General features: G+C 46.3%; 1 protein-coding gene across 2 annotated transcripts in view; it reads left to right on the top strand.

Moving 5' to 3' along the window:
* Nucleotides 1–12,777, top strand: part of LOC117897446 (nucleolysin TIA-1) — an 88,137-nt gene that overhangs the window by 63,135 nt on the left and 12,225 nt on the right. The gene's annotated exons all lie outside the window — the stretch shown is intronic.

Genomic DNA, 12,777 nt, shown 5'->3' with positions numbered 1-12,777 from the left:
CAAGAAGAGAAAGCAGAGAGCATAGTTTCGAATATAATTGCATCTTGGATACACATTACTGTTGATCAAGAGTGTTAGAAATGCTTTCATACCTTTCAATACCCTTTATAAGGTAGAGTGAGAGAGAGACCAGAGACTGGGCAGCGGCTTGCTGACAATTGCCTGACACTGGGCAGCTGGTTTATTTGTCACACACGTGGACTGGACGTGGCAGCCAGCCCAGTTCGGCCCACCGCTCGTTTGCTTCAGTGCCAGCCGAGAGTCAGACAAACAGTGGGGGCAGGTGGTGGTGGGAAGTCACAAGAGGCTGGGCTCCGACTCCAGCCATGGGGCTCCGTGTGAGCGGTCCAACAATAACGCTTGAGTGATTATGCAATTGACAGCTAAATCAATCAATGATGTCAACTACATGCCGTCGACACAGCCGCACAGCAGCACGGATACACATAAGCACACTCCACGCACACACACACACACACACACACACACACACAGAGACTTGTACGCAGCACCCATACATGGAATACATTTTGGTTGGCAAACTGGCGGACGACCCCGACGTCCACGTTGTTTTTGACATTTTCAATTTTTTATGACAAAACTCCAAATTGCTACAAGTTCTGTTTTTTTTTTTTTCTTTGCTTTGTCCATCGCATCAGTCGCTCAGTCTCCCTCCAGAGCTTTGTAATATTGATTGCCTTAAAAAAAAAGTTCCAACCATTTTCAGCAAAATTTGTTGTTTCGCATTAAACTTTTCAATTTTTTAAATGTTTTTCCTCCTTTTTTATTTCTTTTATATTTTTTATTTTATTTTATTCTTTGTTCAGACCCGATTGTAGTTGCAGAAATTAAATGGCCATCAAGAGCTGGCTTTTAGATGGCTTTAGCTTTTTGCTTGTTTTGTTATACCCGGTACTCGAAGAGTAAATAGGGTATATTGTATTTGTGCACATAACGGTTGTATGTAACGCACAGAAGGAAACGTCTCCGACCCCATAAAGTATATATATTCTTGATCAGCATCAATAGCCGAGTCGATTGAGCCATGTCTGTCTGTCCGTCTGTCCGTCTGTCCGTCTGTCCGTCCGTCTTGTTGAGCGCCTGGATCTCAGAGACCATAAAAGCTAGAGCCACCAAATTTTGCATCCAGACTTCTGTATGCTCACACTGTTACAAGTGTATTTCAAAAATGAGCCACGCCCTCTTCCGCCCCCAAAAAGGGCGAAAACCTCCCAAATCTACAATTTTAAAGATAAAAGAAAACTAAAAACGCCATTCCGTAGGGAATGACCATATCTATCTGATCACCAAATTGGGATCCGATTGGATCATTATTATGGCCACAATGAAGAAATTAAGTTGCAGTGGCTAAACCCACCCTGTCCAGCAGCTTTTGTTGCTTTTACACATTCTCTCATTCACACTCTGCTTCGCGCAGTGGCAGAGGCCTCTTCCCCTGACACGTCTCTGACTCATCTTCTGCCACGACTCTGCCGCTGCCTCTGCCCTGACTCTGCAGTGTGTGTCTCTAGGGAGGGTGGCGAGCTAAAGGAGCGTATTGGCGTGAGTAGTGTTGTTGATGTAGATGACAGATGAAGAGAAAATGTAAAATTTGACAAATAACCGCTAAGTTGCAGATGTAGTACTGAGTACCGGGTATAAGAGTTGTGACGCGGCTTAAGACGCGTCTCACAACGTTCCTCCTCGTTTTATTTATTTTTTGGAGCAAATTGCAGGCAATCGTAAAAGAAATTAAGCCAAAACCCGTACACGTACACGTGCACGTTTCGTTTCCGTAAAAGTCATCCAAAAAGTGACACAATCCTGAAATGCGAGACTGATAAAGCGACAAAATGATGACAAATTTGAAGAGGGAGAACACACACACACCACTCACTGAATCGATCCTGGGGTCGGGTACGTCATGTCTGTTTCTCTCTCAACCAACAACATATTTGTCAGCTCTCGTTCTGGGGCGCTGATTGCCGGCAATCGGCAGATGCCAACGCACGTTCCCGTTCCCATTTGAGAGCTGGAGCTCTGGCGTTAGGTTGATAAATATTTCATTTTTATGTTTTGGTCTGGCAAGTCTTCTTGCTCCCACTCCTGCTGGCTACGTATCGATGTCGTTTAATTTATAAATATGATAGAGATTATGTGTGTATGTCTTCCGACTGGAGGAATCAGAGGTTCACCCTCCTCTCCCGCACGTTTACATCTGTTAGGCGGAAGTGTATGCTTTTGTGTGTGTGTCTGCTATTAGCTGCAGAATATTTATGTCTATGGAGTAGCTGCTTCCTGTTTTTGTTGCCCAGACAACCGACAAGGGAGGATGGACAGTGGAACAAACTGACCTCAAGCAACTGCTAGACATGCCATTAACGTTTGCCATTGAACCCCCAATGAATTCTGAGAGTTTCGTGCATGCTTTTGCCCCACTGTACAGCCCCCACATGCACGCCTGTATCCGTGTGTGCGTGTCCTGCACAGCACATCATCAATTATGGCCACCGGAAGTTACATTTTTGTCTACATCGTATCTTTATGTTGTTTTCCATTATGGCATCGACAAAACCCAACAACATCTGCGGAGGCAGCATGGGAAGACATCCCGCAACCCCGCACCGCGCACAGTCAAATGTCTGGCTCTGCTCTGCTGCGGTGTGCGGTTGAATGGTGGGTGGCCTGCCATTGAATAATTAAATCGTGCGCCCCAGGACCCAAGGACAATGGCAGCTTCCGGCAGCGACCCCGTATGCAAAACACAGGGGAACACAAAGCTCTTGAAATAGATTTAATGAAATCGTAGGACAAAAAAAACAAGCGAAAGACGAAATGGAATCACTTCCCATCTCAATAACGCGTGAAGAGCTTCATCCGACACTCCTCCATCCCCGGATCGTTCCACCATTCGCGAGTATTATGTAAATCAATGTGAGAGACAATTTCTAAAAAATGTGTTTACGAACGAGGAACATCTGTTGGGGCAACAACAACAAAATATTCACAATATTTCCACCAGGATACGTGTACTCGCACTTGGGGGCTGAGGAATTTGATTTGCCGCTGCCTCTCGCTTTGGAATTTGAGTTTTCGTTTTGTTTTCTTTGCTCAATCCAACCCAGGGGATTGCGCTTGCAGGTTCCTGCTGCTGGCTGGCATTCATATATCCTGTTTCAATAAAAAAAATTGTTCAATATTTCTAATACACAGAAACCAGACAACAGACAGAGCAGACCGACAGACAGACAGCCAGACACACCAGACACGAGAACACTAAGCCAGGGCAGGCCCAGACTTGCCTCGAGTTGCATTGAGCAGCCGTATGGGCATTGTTGCTGCTGGATTAACAGGCTCTTTGCGTCGCGTTGTGTGGCAGGATGCGTGTATTTCACAGCATATGTTGCACAGAGACTCCAGTTGCCAGGCTTCCGCACTCCGCTCTCCCACCTACAATAATGTTTGCCATCGGAAAACTGCATTCATATGCCGTAGGAAGGTGTTGGGCTGCTCCTTAAAGCTGCAACTTATTGATTGGGCAGACAACGAGAGGAAAGGGTTAAGCCGTGCAACAGAGCCAAAAGCAAACCAAAATATCAGCCACGTGCAGATAATCAGCAACCAAAGAAAGGTCCATTCCACTCGGCAAAAAAAAAAAAAAAACAAAACTATTCCGCAAGTAAGAAAGAAAAAGCAACAAAAGCATTCAGTAAAAGCTGCTGCAATGCACACACACAGCTTAAACCGCGATGGAGTTGGTCAAGATGGACAGACGGACAGTCAGCCCCATGGCAATCCCCTGGCCAGGTCAGCTCGATTCCATTCCATGCCGGACCATGCCACGCCACTCCAGACACCGCTCAGCGTTGCAAAAGTCAAAAGCATAAAATCCGATAGCTTCCGCTAAGCTAGCTTATTCAAGCGTACGTAGGGCTAATAAAACATTTCTAAGGATTTCGCAAGGATTCACATTGTGCCCGTCCCGGCCCGGAGTCAGACACAGAACCAAAGCCTGAGGCAGAGCCACAGAGTACAGAGCCAGAGGTGGGATTCGAATGTCGGAGTCGCTTGGATGGGTCAGCCTTAGAATCTCAAGTTTTATTTACGAACTTTGGGCCATTCACATGCAACTGCTGCAATAGCAGCTGCCACAGAGGTGGCAAGTGCATTGAAAGGTCACACTTGTTAACTTGTTGGCGCTCTAAATTATTTCTTAATTGGCTGGGCAGTCGTCGAATGCAGCAACTGCAAGTCTAATGAACCGTTTCGTGCTGAATTCCACATTTAAGTTTACATTTACATTATTCAAGGAAAATTTAAGTAGCAGCTTTGTCCCCCTGGAACTTATCTCAAGGAAGTGGAATCGCACAAAGCCCAGAAATGGCCGCAAAAGAAAATTCCTCATCGCCAGCTGTGATGCTTATCCTTAATGATGCTGTAAAATGTTGTTTTTTGTTCTCAGTCTCTGTGAATTTATCTTTTCCCACTGGTCACAACTTACAGTTTAAGAGCGAGAGAGAAAAGTTGTCCCTTCCTCGTGGCAATCAAACTTTTGCATCTCTTTGCAAATGTTTTTGAGGAATTTGTCTTTGGCTTTCTTGGCACTCATTTTTAATTGCCGGCAGAGCTTAGCTATCAATAAAACTATGAACCGACGATGTCACATCCAAAATGAAATTATTCGCCAAAAACCCAAAAAGAAAGAGGAAGGGTGGGTTGGACAGCCAGTTCGATACCAAAAATGGATAACGAGCCAAGTTGTTACAAGTTTTTAATGGAGCAAAACAGGCAACGGCGATGGCAAAACAAAGAACTCTCGATCCGCACACAAAAGGGCGGCCAGACCAGGCCAAAACAGACTTGGTCAGAGACCAGACCAGGCCACACTGTAAGGAATCTGCACCAGGCAGCAGGCAGTAGGCAGCAAACGCAAACTGGCGCATAAACTGCTGAAAAGATGATGAATTTTCAACGACTACATAAAGTTGCCGCCGTGCCGTCCTCCAGCTCCACCTGCCACCATCTTTTCAGGCACAGCCACTCGAATTTTTTCCCTCTATTTCCCTGTGTGTGAGTGAGTGTCCGTTGTCGGTGTAATAAACAAACTTTTGAGCAAAGTTTAGTTCACTACTTTTAGCATACTTTTTTTCGCTTTGTGCTTGCTTGAGTGGTCCATGTACGACAAGTTTAACACCAAAAGGAGATGCCAACACGGCACGCTTAGTTAGCTCTATGTAGATGTCCGCCATGGAGGAGGCGGTAAGGTAAGGGATCCTTTTTGGTTTCGGCTGCTGGCTCCGTCCAGTCCATTGACACGGCGGGTTGGGTCGTCGCTCATCTTTGGCATCATTAAGCGACGTTTTGTGTGGCGGAGGGGAGGGGGGGGATTGCCATTACCGACTGCAACTGGCACTGAGATTCCAGCAGAGCTCTCCCAGGTGAAGTCGGGCAGAAAGACGATGCTCCATTTGAGCCAGAGAAGGGGCGAGTGAGGGGGAGAACCAACATAAAGCTACAAAGACGAAACTTTTATGATTTCATTTTATGCCACAACGACTTTGGTGCTGCCACTGCCCACTGCATTATGGTAGAGTTTGACCCGCTTGAGAGCGACCCGTTTAAAGCTGAGAGGACAGTAGCAGGGCCGCTTGGTTGTTTCGCTTTAAAACTAATTAATCTAAATGGATTTTTGTTGTTGCATATAAAGCAAACATATACAATCACGCAGCTCACACACACACTGGTGCATTGGCGAGTTAACTGTAAGCGGAGCACTCAATGAAAGCGAAAAAATGCGAGTGGAGCGGGAGGGAAAAAGTGAGGAGAACCGAAGCGAACCGCAAGCAATTTGCATGTTTGAAACCGCCATTCCCCTCACCACACCACACTACACCACTGCCCTACCCTGCCATTCAGTGGCCATCAACCACTATTGGGGGCAAACACGAAAGGGGCCGGACCGTGTGTGTGTGTGGCATCATGCAGGAATCGGGGACAGCGTTAAAGTAGCCTTATCGCTCCGGCATCAGCTCCCAGCTCCCAACTCGCAGCTCCAGTTCCAGCTGCAGCCACGGCAACAACAGCACGAAAGTTAACATAACGAAGCTCGAAATACTCTTGCCGGCATTCAATAATTTTAGGACATTTTAAACCTGCAAACGGCATCGCTTTTATCTTTGGGTTAAAGTTAAAGTGGGTTTTATTCTGATATTTATGGCACCCTCTGCATAAGGGTATTCCAACTTCAATGTGGACAAGTTGCAGCAGTTTTATTGACGTGTGTCCGGGCGTGGTCATACTGGGGGGCTGGACGCTTCGGATGGCGATGGCTAAAGGGGTGTACTGGCATGGATGTGGGCTGTTGCGTTATAAATAACGCCCGCTTCGTTTGGTCGGTGGAAATGCACTTCAACGTTTAGCCTGCGGCCGGCATCAGTTAATGGAATTTATACATTTCAAAGCCTTTAAGTTTGCGGCAGCAGCAGAGCAGCTCTCTCTCTGGGCAATGGGAAATGGGCGAGAAAGATTTCAGGAATTGCTTTTGTCCACGGCAAGCAATAATTCATGTCAAATCAATGCCGAAAGGAAGAGCGTAATGCTATATCTTATATAATTTATTGAACAGTTTGGACAACGCACACTCGTACAACACACACACTCACACTCTCGCACCAACACAGAGCACACACCCAGAGAGTACAAAGAAAAGTTGGTGGATTTGCGTGTATGGATGGCAATGGCGCCATTTTAATTTGATTTTACCAGTTCTTTTTTATTTCGGCTATGGCTTGTCTATCCGCTGCTCTGGCGTCGCACTGGCCATATGTGACAGCCGGGCTGACCATTTAAGCATTTTAGCTGATGAGAAACCAGACCAAACCAAACCAAACCAAGCGAATACCAATTGAGTAAAAGGAATTGCCAACAAATTGCTACTCCAACACAAATATAGGCGAGGAAATTGTGAAAGTATTGTATAAAACATACTCGTATCTGTGGCAAGACATTTTATAATATTCGATTGTGTCAAGGGCAAAAGAAAGCATTGAATTATATTTTTTCTTGACTGTCTGCATGCTACGTTTTAAGTACCAGACCCAAAAGGCTCGAACGGCTTGTCAGATATTTTATAAATTAAAATACAGATTTACTTCATGCACATACGAGTATGTAGATATGTATGTCTATTTTTTAATGAGTATTTAATTTCATTTTTTTATATTAATTTTCCCTGCGGGCCACCAAATCACGCTGAGATCGATTCACCAATTGTCACACTTTTTTAGCAGTCATTGTCAGTGCATTTTTCCCTCCTTCTTGTAGTTGGTGTTGGTGGGGGACTTTTATATTGTTTACCCCCTAAAACCATTACGGAGATCCTTGCATTGTTCGCACTGCACGATGCCCATTGTGTCCATGCGGTGGTCTTTGTGCGGTGCAGCTGTTGGTATTTTTGTGTGGTTTTTCGGTGGCACATACACTTTTTCTTCTTCCCCTTGCTGGATGGTGTATATTTTTTTTTTGTCGGCACATCGTTTATTATGCCAAGCGAGAAATGCAATATTTTCTCCTGTGCCGCTACGTGGCCGACAAAAATATTTACAATTTGGCAGCGGTGGCAGCGTCCCTTCAGCCGCACCACAGCAGCAGCTGCTATAGAAACGGAAGCCATAAAAGGAAGCGCTCCCCACCGTCTGGTGGGGCACAGGACACGACGCTTCACTTCACTCCACACCACACCACTCCGTTCCATTCCATTCCATTCCATTCCATTCCACTTCACTCCATAAAAAAGGAGGCCACCGTGAAACACACTCACCATTCGGCTAAGCTCAAAAGCGGCAACTTCAATCTTTGAATGTTTTATTTACTGCAAAATCGATATGGTTTTTTCCACGTGTGAGTGGCGCTCCTGCTGCTGCTCCCATTGCTTCTCCTTTTGTCGGAAAAAGGGCTAAAGGAAAGCCGTGTGTGTTGTGGCTGGAGGATGAGCGGGCTTAACACACAAGTGCCAGAGGCGTAACGAGTTGCATGCAAATTTTTGTACACTCTTTTTGTTTCTCTTCTTGTCCCTGCTGAAATATCACCTCTGCCACGGCTAAGAGCAAATTTCAATAGCAAAACGCGAGGAAAACTCTGAGAGCTGAGAGCTGAAAGCTGAAAGCTCTGTTGTCCAGGGCAAATCACACACCACACATAATTTTCCCAGCTGCAGTGTGCCCAGGCGCAGGCTCACACAGACAGAGGGAGACAGCGAGGCCACGCGTAATGGCTTCTACGGAATTAGTGTGGCTGTCGTAGACGCGCTGCTGCGCTGCTGCTGCCGGCATCCCCAGGCGCATTACGTATGCATGATGGTGGAAGTGGACCAGGCGCTGTCGCATCCATGAGTGGTGGTAATGGTGCCTGGACAGAGGAGGCAAAAAAATGGACCCACAACAGACAACGCGTCGGCACAAGTCAAGGAGCAGCAAGAGCAGCCACAAGAAAAGGAGACAGATGGCCCCTCCTTGGAGTGGCAGGAGGAGGTTCAATGCTGATTGCGATCGTTGCCGGTTGCCGGTTCTTGGCCATAGAGTTCAGCTCTGTTTCGGGGGTCCCATGTTGATAATTCGAAATTTGTATTCCAATCTTCAAATTGTCTCCCAAAATGGAATTGATTTTATGCAGATGAGCATGAAATTGTCTCAATGCGACTTTTGCATGTTAGTGTAAATAAATGTCACGATGGCAGCGACTGCGACGGGGGCACAGGGACAAGGACGAGAACGTGATGAGTTCCCCAGTTTTAGCATTTCCTTTTCGCCCATTTCATTGGCTCCGCTCTCCACTCTGCCCCATTTCGCAGAGTGCATGCAGCATCAAAGATGCGACGTTTACGGATTTGTAATTCACAGCAATTCATTCTACTTCCTACTTCTCTCTCTCTCTCTCTCTCTCTCTCTCTCTCTGTCTCTGTGTCTCGAAACCCATTTCTTGCCATTTCGATTCGCAAACCGCATATTTCCCCAACGAAAATTTATTACTTAATTCTTTTGGGCAAGGCGAAGCAGATGCCACTGGCCGGAAAATCAAATCAAATGAAAGAACGAAAACCGCAGTGAAAAGCTCATAAAATGTTCAAGAAATCCACTTTAAATATTTGGCTAACCAGAAAGCCAGGAAAGCCCTTCCTGCACTCATCCCTTCCCTTCCCTTCGTGGCTCTCAAATCAAACAATGCGCTCGCTTGCATTTCATTTGAATTTACAACTGTATTTGGTATTTGAACGGGATGATCAAAGTAGCTGCCACGCCCCCGCTGTAGCCTGCTCCTCCTCTGATAGCAATCGTTCAACGGCGAACAAGAAATGGAAATCATCATCGTTCCGGAGGAGCAGCAGCAGCAGCAGCAGCAGCACCAGAAGCAGGCCAATAAAATGCCAGGCCACCATCGAAGAGGAAGAGACACACTCACACAAACACAAATCGAATAAAAATTCTGGCCAAAAAATTTGTTTGTAAAAATGGGAGAGCAAAGAGCAAAAAAAAAATGTGCGCAGTCAATGGACCAATGTGTAAACAGGGCCAACAAAAATATTTCAATATTTCGAACACGCAAGTCAATGGCTGAGCAAAGGATGATGAAGATGATGACGATGATGATGATGATTACACGATGATGGCAGATGAATGCTGGATGAGCTCTGTTCCGGGTGCCGGGCTCAAGCAAATGCATTGGCACACTTACGCGAAAGGAAATTGAAGGACAAGCCGCAATTCATTGATTTAGTGGTATAGATTTTGACTCCTATGCATATCAAGGGAATTCCCTGCCCCCTTTGATGGTGCTGCGCGATGTTATCGCCTTTCATTTGTTTGCTTTGCTGAGTAATTTGTGTTTGCCATTGCCGTTGATGTGTTTAGCATGCGGCAAGGAGTGATCCATTCTGCAAATTATATGTATGTCTCCGTATGTCAGTATAGATGGAGGGCCAGGCGTGCGATGGAAGTGCCGATAGGGCCCAGGCCAAGCTTAAAGTGCCCAGGAAATTGCAAATTGCTAGCCAAGACATGCTTTGCATGGTCTATAAGTATGTGTTCCGAGTTGATTTCTTTGGCATTTGAAATGATAGTTTAGCTTTTCCTTATGTCTATATTTGCGCGTGCGATACGGGCAAAAGGCCACACTTCGGTGGCAGTCCGGGGAAAAGCTTACTCAATCGAAATCCTTTCAACCATTTCCTCCCCATATCTCGGCACACTTATCAGTGCCGGCTGGCTGACTGGCTGGCTGGCTTGCACTTCCAATGCCGCCCCAAATGCATTTCACAAAAATCTCATGCATAAGTTTACGAGTATATCCCAAGTTTCGATTCGATCTATAAATCATCTATGCAATTTTAATTCAAATACAAAAGAATTTACCCATGCATCCGGGGGTAGGCAGGGAGCGGGTGTGTGCAGTGGGGATGTGGGGGCATTGTTAGCATAAACCAATTGTAGAAACCGAACTGGTGGCGACTCCACAACTAATGCGCTCAACGCGCGCCGCAAAACATTCCATTCCATTCCTTTCGTTTGCTTGCTCCTCGGCATCGAAACCATCATCAGTTTCGGGCCAAAAGCTACTCGGAGTCCCGGGCCAAAGGCTTTGGGAATAAAGCCAAAAAATACGAGTACGTAGTATAAATAACCGCATTTGTGTGCGTCATGTGTGTGTGTGTGTGTGTGTGTGTAAAATATTTTGTTTAACGTTTATAGTTTTATGCACTTAAGATAGCAAAATATTTTCCTACTCCTCCAGTTGAATTTATTTTCGAGTATCAGGCACAGAGCTTAAGCCAAAAGCAAAACTTTTGCCAATATTTGTAAAAAATATATTGATTGGCCTGAGCTGAGCGCGGGTAAGTGCAGGGGAAGTGAAGAACACACACACACACACACAGCAGAAGGGTATATTTGAACACTCAGGCATTAAGGCAGATACACCCCAGGGGCCATATTATAAGTCCAATTTTCAGTTGGAATTAAAGGTTTCGAATGAGTCAAGGAGGAAACTAGACAAATCTACATGGAGGAACTACTTAAAGTGAGTGTCTTTCGCTCTATTATAATCTGGGAATCTTTATTGGTAAGCCCCCCGTAAGAGCATTTGCCATTCCATATCTGAATGTCTGCTCCTGCTCGTCGCTTGTCTTTTGCCTCTGCCCTCTCATATGCATCTGGGCTCTGGCTGCATCCACATCGTCGCTCAATTCTTTGGGCAAACATTGGGTATAGCTCCGCCACGCCCACTGCCACTTCACCGCCTCCTGCAGCTGCAGCAGTAGTCGTAGTGAAATTTTTGGTAGCTTCTCGTGCATGATAACAACTCCGTGTGAGTGTGTGTGTGAGTGCTTGTGTGTTTGTGTAGCAACACACAGTTTGAGAGCCATCGATGCGAAGTGCAGGCGAAGGCTCTTCCGGATATCCCTCCCCTCTCCCGCTCGGCTCCCGCTCGGCTCCCGCTCTGCGGCAGTGGCTGTGGCTTGGGGCAAAGGTTATATTTGTTTTCTGTTAAATGTTCAAATATATTATTGCAACATGCAGGAGAAAAGACAGCAGAGAGAGGGAGCTTGGAGCACTTGCAGACATCCTCGAATTCGTATTTACATGCAAGCAGGAAATTGTGCTACACCACCCCCCGCACCCGCCACACCCCCTCTTCCAATCAACTTCCTCTCCTGCTCGACCGTCTGCATGTTAAAATATTCAAACAAAAACGTTATGAAAATATGAACTGTGATGTTTATCGATTGTGAAATATGATATGCTCTGGGGATTTGGGCAGGGAGTTGGTCGGTCTCAAAGGGAGACACCCCCACAACACACACACACACACACACACAGCACACACACACAGCTGCATGGTTGCATGGCTTTTAATTTGTTAGCACAATCCCATTGGCAGCCCGGGCGGCGCTGCTGACAGGGATCTTTCGTACAACTGATGCTTGAGTGTGTGTGTGTGTGTGTATCTGTGTGCTTGTTCGAGTGTTTATTTTGGTGTTTGCATGCCGTGTTTGTATGTTTGTTTGCGTGCAAGCCAGACCAGCGGCAGACTTCAACCAGAGCACAGTCCAGACATGTCCAAAGGCAAAAGCCAGTCCCGGCCAGTCAGCCCATGCCCAATCCCTATCAAAGCCAGATCAGAACGAATCCCAGCTGAGCATTCCGCTCCGAGCAATTTGCAGTGGCAATTCCTTTTGCTGGCTAATAAATATTAAAGTTTAATTAAATATGTTTTTTGTTCGACATTTTATGGGCATATCGATTGTGGGGCGACTCGGCACAAAGTACCCCCCACCAAATCCCCACCAATGCAATCGCAATGCAATTTCGCTGCTGGTCAACACTCCTCCTGTGCCGGCTCCATAAATTTTCAACCTTGAGGCGCCGCCGCTGCTGCTGCCGCCGCCACCCAAAGCCAAACGAGCCAAAGGCCATTAAAATACGTTTCCAGTTTTTTTTCTACTTTTTTTTCTACCACTTAACATGAAAGCGGGGAAGATGGTGAGAGGGGGATAGGGAGGGGGGAGGTTGGGACACGGGCTAAACTAAAACTCATATTAAAAATTGACTTTTATCGTGATTTACAATCAAGTTGGCCTTTTTTAAATGCCGTGGTCGACATGCGGGTTGCCTGCCCCAGCCCCAGCCCCAGGCCCAGCCCACAGCTTTGGCTCGAACCCGACTCGGCCTGGTTTCCCCCAGTAGCCACTACCAACACTATTCGCCTGTTGTTGCTGTTGCGGTT

This window comes from Drosophila subobscura, chromosome O (genome assembly GCF_008121235.1).
Source record: "Drosophila subobscura isolate 14011-0131.10 chromosome O, UCBerk_Dsub_1.0, whole genome shotgun sequence".
Lineage (NCBI taxonomy): Eukaryota > Metazoa > Arthropoda > Insecta > Diptera > Drosophilidae > Drosophila > Drosophila subobscura.
The sequence above is the reverse complement of the archived record's forward strand: the minus strand, read 5'-3'. Positions and strand labels throughout refer to the sequence as shown.